The sequence below is a fragment of the Portunus trituberculatus genome, chromosome 37, assembly GCF_017591435.1.
Source record: "Portunus trituberculatus isolate SZX2019 chromosome 37, ASM1759143v1, whole genome shotgun sequence".
NCBI classification, from domain to species: domain Eukaryota; kingdom Metazoa; phylum Arthropoda; class Malacostraca; order Decapoda; family Portunidae; genus Portunus; species Portunus trituberculatus.
This window is the reverse complement of record NC_059291.1, coordinates 14537939-14555438: the sequence shown is the minus strand read 5'-3', so window position 1 is coordinate 14555438 and position 17500 is coordinate 14537939. Positions and strand designations below refer to the sequence as shown.

General features: G+C 40.3%; 1 non-coding gene across 1 annotated transcript; it reads left to right on the top strand.

Annotated features, from left to right (window-relative positions):
* Positions 1 to 12293: 12293 nt before the first annotated feature.
* Trnaq-cug lies at positions 12294 to 12365 on the top strand. Its single transcript has one exon. It is a non-coding gene; the product is annotated as a tRNA-Gln (tRNA).
* Positions 12366 to 17500: the final 5135 nt, after the last annotated feature.

Sequence of the window (17500 nt, the reverse complement as noted above, 5' to 3'; positions counted from 1 at the left end):
GTTTATTATTATTTTTATTATTATTATTATTATTATTATTATTATTATTATTATTATTATTATTATAGTGGCAAGGAAAGAAATGAAATGACTCATGGCAAAACAATAACAACAATAGGATCGTGAAATATCTCTATCATATGCCCACATTTAGTCACTCAATCAATCAGTGAATCAATCAGTCAGACAAGTATTCACCCAGTCTATCAGTCTCTCATCAGTCAGTCAATAAGCCACTCAACTAGTGAATAAAGGAACTAGTCAAGCTATTATCTTGTCAGTCGGTCAGTCAGTCCGTCTACCTATCTATCCACCACTATTACACCTATTTATATAAATATGAAAGAATCTAATTACGTCATACTCACACCGCATCATCTCACTATACAACGCACACTTCAGCACCTTCCAACCTTCTATTGCCCCCACACGTCAGACCAATAAGCAGTCACAAAACTGGCCGGCACTTCCTGCCCTGCGTGTGCGTCTGCTCGGCCAAGCTAATATACGGAGGGAGGAATATTGCGTCTCTATTCTCGAGGCAAAAATATTGTGTTTGTGAAGCCAGACAGGCAGGCAGGCGGTGTGCTGTGCCGCTGGGGAAATTGAAGGTCAGGTAAAGGATGAAATGCTGGGAATTCTTTTTGTAATTTTGTGCTTCTTGATCACTGAAATAGCGGAACATTTTTGCCCGCAACCATGAGAGAGAGAGAGAGAGAGAGAGAGAGAGAGAGAGAGAGAGAGAGAGAGAGAGAGAGAGAGAGAGAGAGAGAGAGAGAGAGAGAGAGAGAGAGAGAGAGAGAGAGAGAGAGAGAGAGAGAGAGAGAGAGAGAGAGAGAGAGAGAGAGAGAGAGAGAGAGAGAGAGAGAGAGAGAGAGAGAGAGAGAGAGAGAGAGAAAGAAAGAAAGAAAGAAAGAAAGAAGGAAAGAAAGAAGGAAAATAGAAAGAGAGAGAGAGAGAGAGAGAGAGAGAGAGAGAGAGAGAGAGAGAGAGAGAGAGAGAGAGAGAGAGAGAGAGAGAGAGAGAGAGAGAGAGAGTCTAGCGAATAAGTTTTTTAGTTGAAATGCTGAACTTTATTCAAATTTACGTAATAATATTTGACCCTGAGTCTGATATAGAAACGTAATCATGAGAAATGAGGTAAAAGTCTCTCTCTCTCTCTCTCTCTCTCTCTCTCTCTCTCTCTCTCTCTCTCTCTCTCCAGTATATATGCGGGACAGAGCCGGGAAAAACTGTGTGGGGCGGGCAGGAGGAGGGGCAAAGAAGCCATAAATCTTGTTCTAATTTTGTCATCCCGTCTGAGTCTCAGTAGTATGCAATAGGACACATTAATTGTCGTGAAATATTACCTCGGTGTCAATAGGGAGTCGCGCAGGCTCTGGGTTATGAAGTCTTGCTGCAGCCCTTCACCGACTTATGAAGCCCGGGCCGGGGTGCAATATTCCCCGGCATGAGCAACACTTTCTATATGCGCCGAGTCGCCCCACGCGAAAATCCTAGCTGCAAGTATTACGTGAGATTCAACGCCCACACGCCCGCCCTGATCTCACAAGTCATATAATGGGCTTTACTCGTCAAAATATAGCGATTCCATTTCCCGCAGTCCCAACTGAGCCGGCCCCTTATTATCATTTCACCTGGGTGGACACCTGGCCGCCGCCTCATTAGTGTCGCAGGTCTCCAGATCTTGACGGGATAACACGCCTACTGAATTATGGTGACAACGGCGAGACAGGTGAGACAGTCACCTGTACTCAGCCTCTCCCCGCGTCCTACCTACGCTCCCCCTCTTACCCCCTGCTTGCTGCCGCGCCTCTTGCAGGTGGTGCCCCTTGTGAAAGAGGCCACAGGTGTGCCAAGCCTGAGGAGGGAGAGCAGCCTTAATTTTCTACCGTGTTCACCTGAATTTCGCATGAGGGCATATTATGTCACCTAAAAGTCAAAAGACAGGCCGTATGAAGCGGAGTGCGAAGGAGTCATGGCAGTGGCACAGCTCCTCTTACTTAATATGAAGCATCAAGCGTTGTTCGCTTCTCACACCACTCTCTGGGATAACACTGTTTCATCATTCATTTATGTACACCACACACCGACTTCCCTCGACAGAGTTATTGAAAAGTTTTAAATCCACGCTACGTGACCACCACACAACAAGGGTCTGCCTTTAGGAACCGATCACCCCACCTGTTTATCGCCACAATCTACGGCAGTCTCCACGCAGCCGGTGGATTCCTCCCGCTCAGTACGCTCAGGAACAACACCAAAGAATGGTTTTCCTTTCTTCCCTCCTGATACAACAGTTCCAGTAAACGCGTCATTATTCATTCCTACACCGTCATCACCCTTATGAGAAATGAGAAGTGAGGGTGAGTGGAAACAAGTCAAGTGTATTCCTGGTATATGAGCGTCGGTCAGGTGAGAGGCCCAGGTGCGTGTGGGCGGGCCGCGGGGGTGCGGCGGCATCTCGGGTGCTCGGAGACAGCGTTGCGCCACCTCCGGCGTGACCTGCCTGCTAAGTAGGAAGCAGGATCTCGATAACCACCTTCATGTCTGGAACGAGGGCACCACAAATGCACAACGCACTACGCGCCGCTTTACCACGACATGCGCTCCTCCTGATTACCACATTTGTCAGCATCTTCAATCACACTACCAAATCTCGAGGCAAACACCACTACTGCGAGGTCTCGGGTCAGGAATCAGTGAACTCTCTAATGATTCCCTCAGATTCCACGGCAGCGGATGAATTAGTGGCTAGGCCTACGTGGGCAGCCAGACGGGGCGACCGGGACTCCCCAATGTAGGCCTAAACGAGGTGTGTAGAAACTGGCCAGAATAGCGAATGGCGGGAAAGCACAGCACCTGGGAGAAGAAAGTGGGAAAAAACGCACACTGGAAAAACCAAGAGGAGAAAGAGAACATTATGGTGGATAGGAGAAGGTCAAAGGCAAAAAGGAAAAGTTCGGTTATGTTGACACCATGACAGTTGTGTTATGACGCAGTGTGTAGGTCTTAACGTGTCACGCGTCCCCATGCTCGGCGCTGAGCATTATTATGTGTGGCGGTGTTCTACTACTTCACCCGTTATGGGATGTCCTTCATTAACCTCCAGTCCATTGTAAACGTTGTTTGCGTGAAGAAAGGAGAGAAAAAGGAAAGAACAAGACCTTATTTTGTATGAATTTTATCAAGAAATATTCAGCAAGTAAGCTTAGTACAAAAATAAATAACCGTCTAAAATTTGATTATAAGGAAAACTGTCAAGGAGCAAAAGAATTCACACTGAATACATATCACCGATTCTATTCCTTCTGTGTCTCTTCCTCGAAGCAAAATCCATCACACAGCTAATTACACAGGTTCAAACTCGGAAGCTTAAAAATCCACAACGCTTTACACACCAGCCTGCCTCAGCACCACACCCCTCCGCCACCAAACCCTCCGTCACGAGACCTTCCGTCACCAGACCCTCCCCTCCGTCACCACACCGGCCCACAGTGCTGCTGACGCCTCTAGACAAGTGAAGAAAATAAACACTACTTGTCTGCCCTCGCATGCATCACAGAAGAGAAAGTGCGGAAGAAATTGGAAGATGTTTCCTTAGTGTTGAGCTGCAACAGAGGCCGAGGCACGAGTCACGAGGATGAGAGTGTTTCAGTGTAGGGAAATCTGCTATACTGTATTCATTTCACTTGTTTAATAAGGCCTCACTCTTCAAACTTCCATTCCCAATCAATGACTACCTTTTCCCTATGGATATATAATACATTCTTTATAACCAGATATAGTAAAGGAAAAATAAAGAAAATAATAAACGACTTCGTTCTTCCTCTTCCATGATAAAAATTGTTACAATAAAATAAGTTTAAAAATCTTGCTTGACTCATAATTTCTTATGGTAAGAAACAATAAGAAAAAATTTGCAAATCAATCACAACTTTTGAAAACACAAACTAAAGATAATTACAAGAAGAAAATATTCTGCTTCATCCTCATCCATTTTTATTATAAGTAAAAATAGTAAGAATACATACAAAATATTGTCTTATTTTTCCACGACAAAAGTTGGTAAAACAAAGTAATAACATTTTTCACACGTCACTTCCAATGGACATTACTAAGGAAAATTTTTTGAAATATTTTTTATATTTTTTTCCAGGAGCAACAAGTAGTACAGAATATTTTCTAAAATAAATAAATAGAAAATAAAGGCAAAAAAAATGTTAAACTAAATGATAAATAACATGATTCAAAATTTTAAGGTCAAACAACAAACATCAACAGACACATTGGTACTGACGAGACTGTGATACGCTACACCAAGGATGATGATACACATTCACTCAGCTACACACCAGTGAGTACACACCTTGAACGCCAAACTAACCTGAAAGAATAATGGATGATGGACAGCAAAGATGAGGACACTGAAACACGTTCTCAGAAATACAGTCACGGGAAAGCCTTGGCAAGAACGCAAAACACCTGTCCGCGTCTGCGTCTGGTCACCTTTATTGAATTCAGGAATACTGTAATTGCCATCCGTCCCCTGAGCAGCTGCACTGGTCAGCGACTCCCGGACTTCCAGCATACATGTTTATTACAGCTGCGTTTGAACATTTTCACTCGACTGCGCAAGGGAGGAGAGAGGTGACGCAGGGAAGAAGATGAAAGAGAGCACCAGAGCATGAAGAGGCTGAAGTGTGAAATCCATCAAGTGTGAGTGTGTGTGTGTGTGTGTGTGTGTGTGTGTGTGTGTGTGTGTGTGTGTGTGTGTGTGTGTGTGTGTAATTCATCTCGGTCGCCTGCTGGTCACCCAGCCAGTCTACCCCATTACGGAGCGAGCTCAGAGCTCATAGACCGATCTTCGGGTAGGACTGAGACCACAACACACTCCACACACCGGGAAAGCAAGGCCACAACCCCTCGAGTTACATCCCGAACCTATTTACTGCTAGGTGAACAGGGGCCACACATTAAGAGGCTTGCCCATTTGCCTCGCCGTTCCCGGGACTGAAACCCAGCCCTCTCTATTGTGAGTCGAGCGTGCTAACCACTACACTACGCGGTGTGTGTGTGTGTGTGTGTGTGTGTGTGTGTGTGTGTGTGTGTGTGTGTGTGTGTGTGTGTGTGATGACGGCCCGACTACCTTGAACTCCCAACGCACTCACTCACTCTCTCAACTACTTATTCCCTCACTACTCGTATCTCACACAACTAACAACCTACACCCATTGTCATTCTTTACCATCACCACTACCACCATCATCTTTTCCTCCTCCTCTTCCTCCTCCTCCCTATCTTCGTCTTTTCCTTTCTTCTGTTGTGCTTTCATCTGCTTCTTGACACTCCAAAACCACCTCCTCTTCCAACTACAATTTTTTCTCCCCCTTCACATCATTTTCCTTCATTCACTGTCTCCATTCCTCATTTTTCCTTTTTTACTGTATCATGCCCACTGATCACTAGCCCATCATTTCCATGGGTCAACGGGCCTGCAACCCATTACATTGGGAGCAACAAAGGAAGAAAGGGTAAGGTTTCCTTTGAAAAAAAAAATCCTACATTACATTAAACAGAGAGATTTTAACCTTTCACCTGAGCTTCTGTTCTGTTCTACTTTAGAGGCAACTTGAATGGGCTTTGTTGAGATGATGGTGAGAGCTGAGAAGTTACGAGTCAGCAAGCAAGGTAGGTGACGGCCAAGGAGAGGTGACGAGTACGCCCCTGACATCCTTCCCTAGATACCTGAGGGAGAAGCAACAACTCGCGTCTGCTCCTGCATCGAGTAGCGTCTTTGTTGTCTGAATTCCATGTGAAGGAAGGAGAATCTTGGTTCAAATTTGAGAGTGAAAAATAAGAAATATGAAACATAATGTAAGCGTCAGAATTATGAATGTGGACCGTGAAGAAATAAAACGCGAGCGCGTTGTTTTCTTTTTTTTTTTTTTTTGTGTGTGTGTTTTCCTGATTAATGAACAGGATAATTGTGTTACAGAGGACGTGAGTGGCTCGCTTAAACTGTGTTGTTGTTGTTGTTCTTGTTGTTGTTGTTGTTGTTGTTGTTGCTGCTGCTGCTGCTGCTGCTGCTGTGGTGGTGGTGGTGGGGATGGTTAATGTTGTTGTGATGGTTAGTATTTTGTTGTTGTTTTTGTTGTTGTTGTTCGATATCGCTGCACCTGTTAATGCTTTCATCAACTAAAACCATTACAGTGTTTGCAGGACTCAGGCGGGCGCCGCTCACTGACCCTGCACATCCTGATGCCTTAAACACCCACTGGAATTCACTTTGAAGAGGCCATAAGTCATCTGTCTTTTTACTTATATACGAGGCCGACAACTTTACACAGGAAAGCCTAGACAGAGCACCAAACACCAAGCACATACCATTCAGACACCTAGCCAAGTCAGCTCCTGGTGGCAATGGAGTTTCGTGGCATATTACCACTGTAATATGCCACAGGAGCTCAGGCACAGGTGGCCACATACATCCATAGAAAGACTCTGTAAATGAGCCCACAAGAGACAACACCTTCTCCATGGTAACCTATCCAGGGTGACCTCGTAACTCCTTCATGTAACTATGTGCAATAATGTTTACGAGACATAACACCTACTTCAGCCCTTTTACTCATCCCTCCTTCAGGCCTCCCCTGCCATGTTGTGCTGCGATCTGGCCACCGGTGTCGATAAGGTCCGCCGTCCCCTTATTGCAGCGACAAAAAACAACCTTATCATCCTAACATGAGGAGGGATTTGGGTGGAAGCGATAAGAGGGAAGAGTGGGAGCCACACAGGATGGCGAAGTGTGGTGAAGGAGGTTTCGAAAAATGATGAGAAGGGATGATGCAAGGATGAATATGCCCTCTACCATTCCACTACCCACCTGATGTCTCGGACTTTCCTGACCTCTTTTCCCACCCCACAATCCTTCCCCACCTACTCAAAGGTATAACACAGGTAGATTATATTTTTCAGCCTCACGATGAAACAAAACACACACACACACACACACACACACACACACACACACACACACACACACACACACACACCACACACACACGACATTTTGTGTCAGGTAGAAATAGATAGACAGAGGTGTGTTTCGCCTGAAGGCGCAAAGAGCTTGCGTATCGAGGAGCGGGATTTGTTTGTGTTGGGTGTTTGCTTCCCCAACGACAAGATAAAGTCCCTTATCGCGTTAACTGAAGGAGACACCAGCGGCGATTGTCTCAAGGAGGTTTCCCTGCCAACTTCTACGGCGGCGCTGTGCCCTCCTCCAGCAGCAGCCACCTCCTTCACCCTGTGCTGACAAACAACTCCTTCACCCTGGCTCCGCCCCCTCCTCCAGACTCACCTCCTTCAACCTCCCTCCCCTACTGCGCGTTCTGCTTTATCAACAAATGAGAGGTCGTCCTGTCTCGCCCCGCTGTGACCACTAGCGTCAGTGTCACCTGAACGTCGCTGCTTTTGTCTATTGACTCAAGGAAAAAAAATACATGTGCTTTCGAATATAGTATGTCCTATGCAAATGATACAAGAAAATTAAACAGCTGGCTTGATTTATGATTAGTTCCTAATGGCACTTGTCACATAAAGCACCATCAAGTCAATCTTGGTAATAGCAATTGCATATTTCCACACACAAACTAAGACTCCTATACTCAAAATTCAGATAAATAACTTAAAATGCACGACTTCCTCTTGAAATGAGCAGCATGCGAATGATTGCAGTTTTCTTTCATCAAGAAACACTACTGAAACAGACTAATCCAAACGGATAACCAAGAGATGCAGTTTGAATCATGTCTGGGATGTGGTGGTGTGCCTCCAAACTTGTGCTTACACCTTCTTACTTAAGACCACTTACTCACTGCCATCTGTCAGGTGTCTACATACCTGCCTCTCTGTTTGAACATCAGTATATCAAAAGTGTGTTTCCATATTTTAATGGGTATTCTGTCTGCCTCTCTCGTTAAACGAATGTCAGTGTGTATATACGAGTATAGATGTCATTATGAATCCGTCAGTCAACCCGTCCTTTCCTTCCTGATTCTTGCATTTTTTAACATCCAGCAGCCAAATTTCTATAGCTACCTTTGAGTCCATGGCACTGTCCTGTTACTTCTGTCGCGCGGCTATCTGTTCTTAAGTAACTATTGCATACATCATGATACCAACAAAGGCATTGGGAATTACCATATTATTTTTCATCAAAAAAATCATCTGCATTCAAAGAACATTAGAAAATAGTGATAATAAAACAAAATTATAAAATAAGAATCTACTTGACATGGAGATTCTCAAAATTGATAATATATCATTCTTAAACAAGTCCCAATATATTACTGCGCTAAGAACGATCATTCATATACTCCTTCAGTTTTCTTTATCGGGGAGGTGGCGGATGGTCTCAGCCTATCATTTCACCTGTGTCTGATTTCAGTGGCAGCTGATGTGATGCCTCTAGCTCATCTCTAACTTAGGCAAGAATCAGAAGAACAAAACTTTTCTTACTTTCACAACTTCTTTCACAACCAATCTACTTCTACGCATCTCCAAACAGACAAAAACAATGAAGATAAAAACCCGTTCTGGCACCATAATAAAAAAACAGTACAATTCCTGGAAGAAGAAATAAGCCAACCTGATTAGTACTCTCTTTTGTTCAGCCTTACAAGGAGAAACAATCAAGAGAACTCTAATAATTACATTTATTCAGGTCCTGTTAGACATCACTTACAAAACCACAACATAAACAAGTAAATTAGAATAAAACAATAAAAATAAACCAAGCATAAGAAACGGTCGCTGCGAGGTAAGCAGGCTGCAGGTATAAATAAACACACGAGGAGTAATGACAACCTCCTGTGCACCAAGCCAGCAGCTCGGCACATGCACTCCCAGCTGTCGGTTATGACGTGTACGAAATTATATAACCTTATCACTTGCCACGGATTAAACAGAGCGGCGTTATCTGGCCTTTTTAGTGGCGTGAGGATGAGGAGAGATAAAGAAGATATTACCCAGTGAATTATTCCTCTTTTTTTTCTAATAACATCACAAGGCACAATCAAATTTTCCTAGTATAAAAGCTGAAATATTATCCAATCATCTTGTGACCTGACGAGGAGGAGGATGCATTGGTCCGAGGGTGCGGTGAGGTAAACACGAGGAGGCAACTATGGCGGAGCGGGGGATGAAGGCGCTAGTGGCGGAGAGAGGTCTGGTACCAGTGACACCTCCCACTGATAACAGGAAAAAAAAATCTAAACATAGTAGCGCCCATGATCGAAATAACGAACAAATCTCTTAGCCATCGAGATTTCGCTTGGTATTATTATTATTATTATTATTATTATTATTATTATTATTATTATTATTATTATCATTATCATTATTATTATTATTATTATCATTATTATTATTGCTGTAGTTGCTCTTATTATTATTATCATTATCATTATTATTATCATTATTATTATTATTACTATTATTATTATCAATATTAATATTATTGTTATTATTATTATTATTATTATTATTATTATTATTATTATTATTATTATTATTATTATTATTACTATTATTATTATTATTATTACTATTATTATTATTATTATTATTAATATTATTATCATCATCATTGTTATCATTACGATTACTATTACTATTATTATTATTATTATTATTATTATTATTATTATTATTATTATTACTATTATCATCATCATTATTATTATTATCATCATCATCATTATTACTATTGTTTTTTATTATTATTATCATCATCATTATCATTATTATTTTTACGGTTACTATTATTATTATTATACATATCATTAGTATTATTAGTAGTAGTAGTAGTAGTAGTAGTAGTAGTAGTAGTAGTAGAAGTAGCAGTAGCAGTAATAGTAGAACTAGTAATAGTGTTCCATCGGAGAGGACAAAAATATATGAGAAAACTTCTTACTGCAAGCACAACATGAAAAAATGAGTTACTCCACCTTTTATTGCCTTGGTGCTAAAACTACTAATACTTATACTAAAACGCACTTGTTCATTATTGTCTTTGTCTTCCTTCATCTCTCCCATCCTCTTCCTACCCCAGTGACCCCACCATTATAATCTGTTTATACATCTCCACTCATTCCCTCAATAAAATTTAAGTATGCAGCACTATCTTCTTTTATCCTCTCCTCGTCTCCCACGCCCTCTTTTACTCCACCCTCTCCTTCCCACAGCCTCCATTGCCTCTCCCGGGACCCCCAGCATCGTTCCAGACACAGCCAGATAAATGCAGACACACACAGTTCGCCACCTGTCTTCCCGACGTACCTGTTTCCTTAACACACTATCCTTAATCGCTCTTATCTCACTATTCACTCTCTCGTGCTGGTGTTTGTTCTTGATTCTCTCTCTCTCTCTCTCTCTCTCTCTCTCTCTCTCTCTCTCTCTCTCTCTCTCTCTCTCTCTCTCTCTCTCTCTATATATATATATATATATATATATATATATATATATATATATATATATATATATATATATATATATATATATATATATATATATATATATATATATATATATATATATATATATATATATATATATATATATATATATATATATATATATCCTAGTTGAATTTGATAGAAGAATACAGCATCACCAAAAAACAAACATCAATAAACATTCAGCTCATTCCTCTGAAGGTCCCTTGTTGTACTGTTACATTACTAACATCCACACATGGCATGGAGGAAAAGAGGAAACAATTAAGCTTTACAAATATACATAGACAAAAACAAAGGATTAACAAGAAAAAAACAGACAGAAAAAGAAAAAGAAAACATAGCAAAGAAACGAATATAAAAAAAATACGACAGATTCCAGAAACACGCGTGGGCAGCCAGGAAGAATTATTTGGACACGCGCTGAGTAAAGCGCCGCCTCTTGGTGCTCTGCCATACCTTAGTGCCCCGCTCTGTTCATTCCTAATCGAGAGTATTGGGAGGACTTGTGAAAGATATCAGAAGGAACAAAAAAATGGACCTCTTGAACTGAAGTTGTAACGCGTGGTATTATTTGGTTGGTGTGATCAAATTCTCTGCTGCAAATGTCTCTTATTGACTTTATTACCACATCACTTAGTAGTCTGATATATATATATATATATATATATATATATATATATATATATATATATATATATATATATATATATATATATATATATAACAATCTACTCACCTATCCGCATATCTGTTTCTATTGTACTTATAATACTTTGTTTACTTTTATCACATTTAGTTTATTCGTTTATTTTCTTTAGGTATAGAAAAAGTTTTTGTTACATAAATCCTCTAGATCTGCCCAAATGACAGATAATGTGCCATACAATCGTTAAATAACAGTCACTGGATCAATGAAGAAGTGAACTTTAACTCAAAATCATAAAAATAACACTGTATCGTATCAGAGAAATAATCTTGTTTGATGCGAATAAACCAACATCATCACTCATCACATTGCTGGGAGGATGTCGATTTACAGACCTCCAGTTTTGTCTGCCCATGTGCCAAGAATCATGTACCGTACAACAGGATTTCCCGGACACCGCTAGTACAGAAGTTCCAGAACCAGTAGTAGTAGTTGTAGTACCAGTAGTAGTAGTAGTAGTAGTAGTAGTAGTAGTAGTAGTAGAAGTAATTGCTGTTGTTGTTGTTGTTATTATTATTGTTGTTGTTGCTGTTGTTATAACAATAGTAGTAGTAGTAGCAGTAGTAGTTGTTGTTGTTATTGTTGTTGTTATTATTGTTCTTATTGTTGTTGTTATAACAATATTATTATTATTAGTAGTAGTAGTAATTATTGTTGTTGTTGTTGTTGTTGTTGTTGTTGTTGTTGTTGTTGCTGTTGTTATAACAGCAGTAGTAGCAGCACTAGTAGTAGTAGCAGTAATAGTAGTAGTAGTAGTAGTAGTAGTAGTAGTAGTAGTAGTAGTAGTAGTAGTAGTAGTAGTAGTAGTAGTAGAAGGTAATTAAAACTTTCTGCTTAATACCTATTCTTCCTGCAATTGAATACAGACAGAAACATTTCGTATGAAAACAACAACAACAATACCAACAACAAATACCACCACCAATCCCACCACTACAACCACCTCCACCACAACTGTCTCGATCACAGCACGGGGAAGGAGTCGGCATATCATATTACTTCTCCATGCATACCATAGTGTCTTGCCACAGCGAGGCAACACACGCGCCCCGCCACATTGTTCTCGTGGTCCCATGGTGTAATGGTTAGCACTTTGGACTCTGAATCCAACAATCCGAGTTCGAGTCTCGGTGGGACCTGAAGGTTACTTTTTTTTTTTTTTCATTACCGTTTTCTATTTGAAAATTACTACAAGAAAATGAATAACCAATACGTTTATAACTCACTCACACACACTCTCACCTCTCTCTCTCTCTCTCTCTCTCTCTCTCTCTCTCTCTCTCTCTCTCTCTCTCTCTCTCTCTCTCTCTCTCTCTCTTATAATGTGCTTCGGAATCAGTTCAAACATTTTTAGTGATGTTTACTTTAGAGTATTACTTATCTGTTTCCTTGCTTACTCCCCTCTCTCCACAATCACCACTTGTGCCCACCGCCGTGCCCTACACTGCCCCTCCCTCTCTCCACGTGTCTCTCGGGTGAATGACATGCCATTAACCTTCCCACACTCCGTCATCCCCTGTGTTTTCCGTCATGCTCCAAATTCTGGCTGTCCCTCGACAAATTTGAAAAGACTCTACTTGACACTGACTTTTGATGGTGTTTGAAAAAGAATAGTAATGATGATAAAACAAATTAATAAATAAATAAACAAAACAATTATAATAATAATAGTAAAATAATAGTAATAATAATAATAATAATAATAATAATAATAATAATAATAATAATAATAATAATAATAATAATAATAATAATAATAATAATAATAATAATAATAATAATAATAATAATAATAATAATAATAATAATAATAATAATAATAATAATAATAATAATAATAATAATAATAATAATAACAACAACAACAGCAACAACTGTTACTACCATAACTACTAACACTACCACCATCACCAGTACCACCACCACTACAATAGGAACAGCGTTACTGGCAGGATCAGACTGGTATAGGTCAGCAAAATGGGTCTGTAATCACATTTTCCAGGCGCGTGATGCCCTTGACAGTCCAGAGGGGGATGCAAGTTACAGGCCATTAATGAACCACACGGACATTGAAGTAAATAAGCGCACCTACACACTCTTTTTATCACCGATTCCTGTGTTTAGTGCCATGTGATATATCAATACTAGACCTTAAGTGAGCATCGAGGGAAGAGATGCTGCAGGAGAGAGAGTGATATAGAAAGGTAATATTTGATTGTTTGATATTTCTATGTTTCAGTGGTATTTCCTGATGTGTTAATACATAGCTTCTAAACACCTAAATGTAATTAATGCTTGTCAGAGCAAAAGGACTTGAGGTTGAAGGAAAGTAGGAATATATAAAGTAAGAAAAAGTGTGTTATGTCACTCGATGTGTAATCATTATAACTAGCAGTTTCCTGACAAAAGAGATGACTTAAGATAGAAAGGAAACAAGGAAATTGTATAAGTATAAAAATATGTTATTCGATTTGTGACCATTACGGTTGATAAGAATCCTGACGTATAACAGAAGGAATGCACAAAAACACAGTGAGGAAATATTAATATGTTGTTACTCGTCATAAGGTCATTACAACAGAGAGAGAGAGAGAGAGAGAGAGAGAGAGAGAGAGAGAGAGAGAGAGAGAGAGAGAGAGAGAGTAGGAAGAGTTAGAAGAAGTCAAGGAAAGCGGGAAGACACGCTGGTAGGAAAAAAAAGATTGAAGGAAAACCACTAAGTACAGTGAAGAAAGTGTAACATATTGCTTCTCGTGTAACCTTGAGTGTTATTGCACGCCTCGTATTAACGTCTCATGTTGTATAATACAGAGAATGAGTGTTAGTGAATGCATAATGAGTGGATAAACATTAACGTAAACCTTATAGCAAAATGGCATGAGATTTTTTAAGATACTGTTCTATCTATTACTCTTCAAATTCTCTCTCTCTCTCTCTCTCTCTCTCTCTCTCTCTCTCTCTCTCTCTCTCTCTCTCTCTCTATTATCTATCTATCTATCTATCTCTCTCATGCAAGTGTTGTCCTCTGTCTATCACTTTCTTTATTCTTTTTTTTCTAACCTCTTTTGTTGCTGAGTCCTGGTGTGACTTATGCTGCTCATCTAGAACAACAAATAAGTAAATAATTCACCCTACGATGTTTTGTCTCTCTCCGTACCAATCATTCAGGTTTTGTCTCTTTTCTTCAGTATATTTCTTCTTCTTCTTCTTCTTCTTCTTCTTCTTTTCTATCGAGTTCTTTTAAAACTTCGGATTTAGTAGTAAAAGAAATTAATAAAAAATGAAAGAAAAAGAGACAAACAAGTTAAGGAAAAAATAAGAAAAAAAAAAAAAAAAGACCAAACAACGACCAAACACAATAACAAACATGTAAAAATACGAGGGACAAAAAGTAAAAATAACCCGTAAAAAGAAAAAGAAGAGTAAAGAATGGCGTGAAAAACTTAAACCACGTGTGTGTGTGTGTGTGTGTGTGTGTGTGTGTGTGTGTGTGTGTGTGTGTGTGTGTGTGTGTGTGTGTGTGTGTGTGTGTAAATACATTTTCTCCTTAAGAGCACCACTATTTTCCAACTTTCCGTTTTCCTTTTCTTGTACTATTTTCATTTCACTCAACCGTTTCCATCCCTCCTCCTGCCCTCCTCCTCCTTCCTTCTCCTCCTCCTCCTCCTCTTCCTCCTCCTCCCCCTCCTCCTCCTTCAGTCAGCTCTTTACGCACCTCACGCACGCCTCGTCCCTTCCTTCTTCAGTAACTTCAGAGGCGTAACTTGATTACCACCTCAATACTTTTTGTTTCTCGTCGCAGAGGAAACTCAATGCTTAATGGTGCACCTCTCTCTCTTATTTGTGATGGCTTATGTATATACAGTGAACGAAACACAAGTGAACACGAATGAACCTGTCAGTAGAGAGAGAGAGAGAGAGAGAGAGAGAGAGAGAGAGAGAGAGAGAGAGAGAGAGAGAGAGAGAGAGAGAGAGAGAGAGAGAGAGAGAGAGAGAGAGAGAGAGAGAGAGAGAGAGAGAGAGAGAGAGAGAGAGAGAGAGAGAGAGAGAGAGAGAGAGAGAGAGAGAGAGAGAGAGAGAGAGAAAGGGACATCCTATACGTTGCACACTGAGGTATCAAGACATTTGCTCCCTAATTTTGGCTAACTCTGTACTTATCCTTTAGAGAACTAGCACCCAAGTGGGCCTTTTTTAATATTGTGTTGCCCTTGGTTGGCCTTCTCCCATGCATAAAAAAAAAACTTTCCTAATATTAAAATCATTGTAGCTTAAAAGATTGCGGGACACAAATGGTTGTGTTGTATATCTTTTGCATAAGAAATTTCATTCTTCGTTCAGTGATATTTGTCTAATCTTGTTGAAGCAATAAAGTTTGTGAAAATTACTGAAAATTGAAGGTCGGTTTATAGATAGTTTTGTTATATATCTTGCGCTTGATCAATAATTTTGCTAATGTTTTTTTTTTATAACTTATATTGATTTCATTACCTACAAAATTTGAGCATCATCAATGCATTAGTTGAAAATCTATCGGCAATTTTAGGCATAGCACACATCGCTCACTTTTTTAGTTTCTAATAACTCTAGCTCAAAAATTTGAGGGAGCTCAGTGGTTGTACTACATATCGATGGATAGGAACTTTCAGATCAGTTCAGTGATATTTGTCTGCTCTCTCTGAGACAAGAGAAAGATAGTGAAAAATTCTAGTTATGGGATTGTTTTTTACAAAAAAAAATTCTACTAAATTTTGGACATGCTCAATAGTGATGCACTTTTTATATAATTTTCGTTATAAATTTTATTACTCATATTACCAATAGAGCTTGATCAGTTAGTTAGTTAAAAATCTGAATTTTGACTTTACGCATACCCATAGCTACTGCAAAGTTGACGAATTTTTATTTTAAAGGCAGCAACATGATACCTCTTAAGTTAAAATTGTTTGAATAGTTCTTGAGAAATGCCGCTTTTGACACCATTCAACTTTACCAGGATTGGTTTCACCCAATAGAAGAGATTAAAGGTGTTTCACATCAAATCAATAGAGTTGTGTTGTCATATGGTGGTAATTGAGTTATGGTCGGCCGCGGAGTTCCGGAGATATTAGCACTTGAAAAGCGTTACGATCAGGCCGGGCCGGGCCGTGCCAGGCCGCTCGTAATCATTAACGTTGTTCTTATTATTATTATCATTATTAATAGTGGTAGTGGTGGAAGTGGAAGTAGTAGTAGTAGTAGTAGTAGTAGTAGTAGTAGTAGTAGTAGTAGTAGTAGTAGTAGTAGTTGTTGTAGTAGTAGTAGTAGTAGTAGTAGTAGTAGTAGTAGTAGTAGTAGTAGTAGTAGTAGTAGTAGTAGTAGTAGTAGTAGTAGTAGTAGTAGTAGTAGTAGTTGTTGTTGTTGTTGTTGTTGTTGTTGTTGTTGTTGTTGTTGTTGTTGTTGTTGTTGTTGTTGTTGTTGTTGTTGTTGTTGTTGTTGTTGTTGTTGTTGTTGTTGTTGTTGTGTTGTTGTTGTTGTTGTTGTTGTTGTTGTTCTTGCAGTAGTAGTAGTAGTAGTAGTAGTACCAGTAGCAGCCCCAGTACCACCACCACCACTGCCACTGCAGCCGGCACACAACCAATAGTAATAGTACAATGCACATCGTACTGTTTCTGGAGACATCGAATTAGTACAGCGAGCTCTGAACGTAACGTTGACACTTGCATAACATGAGATAGGCGAGGGCAGGACGAGGATGAGGAGGTGGTGGGCGGAGGTAAAAGGGGAGAAAATGAAGCAAGGTGATAACGCAGAGGAGGAGGGAGACAAGTAGATAAAGTAAGCGTGAAGGAGGTGGAGGAGGAAGAGAAGGAGGAGGCAATGGTGGTGGTGGTCAGCTAGCTCGATATCACTACTTCAGCAGTGGTCGTCTTCCACCTACCTCCTCCATGCCACGATATCCGGCATGATAACCAGTTGTTTGTTCCACTCTGGCTAGCGTAACCTGTCTGCACCGGTTCCCCTCTTGTCAACAGGGAGTGCCAATGCCAGCCTTCCGCTACGCCACCTCAGCCCGTGTGCCTGTAGGGCCAAAGAGACGAATTGGCGTGGCAAACAAGACACGGTAGAGACTCATCACTGCCCTCTTATCGGTTTAGTCATTATGAGGCTTCCTACCTCCTCCCACTCCTGTACTGTCCTCCTCCCTCTGCCCTCTCCTTCCCCTCTTGCATTATTTTCTGTCTTTCCTCCCCCGACTGTTTTCCTCCTCCTACGACGTCAACCCAGACGGTACAAC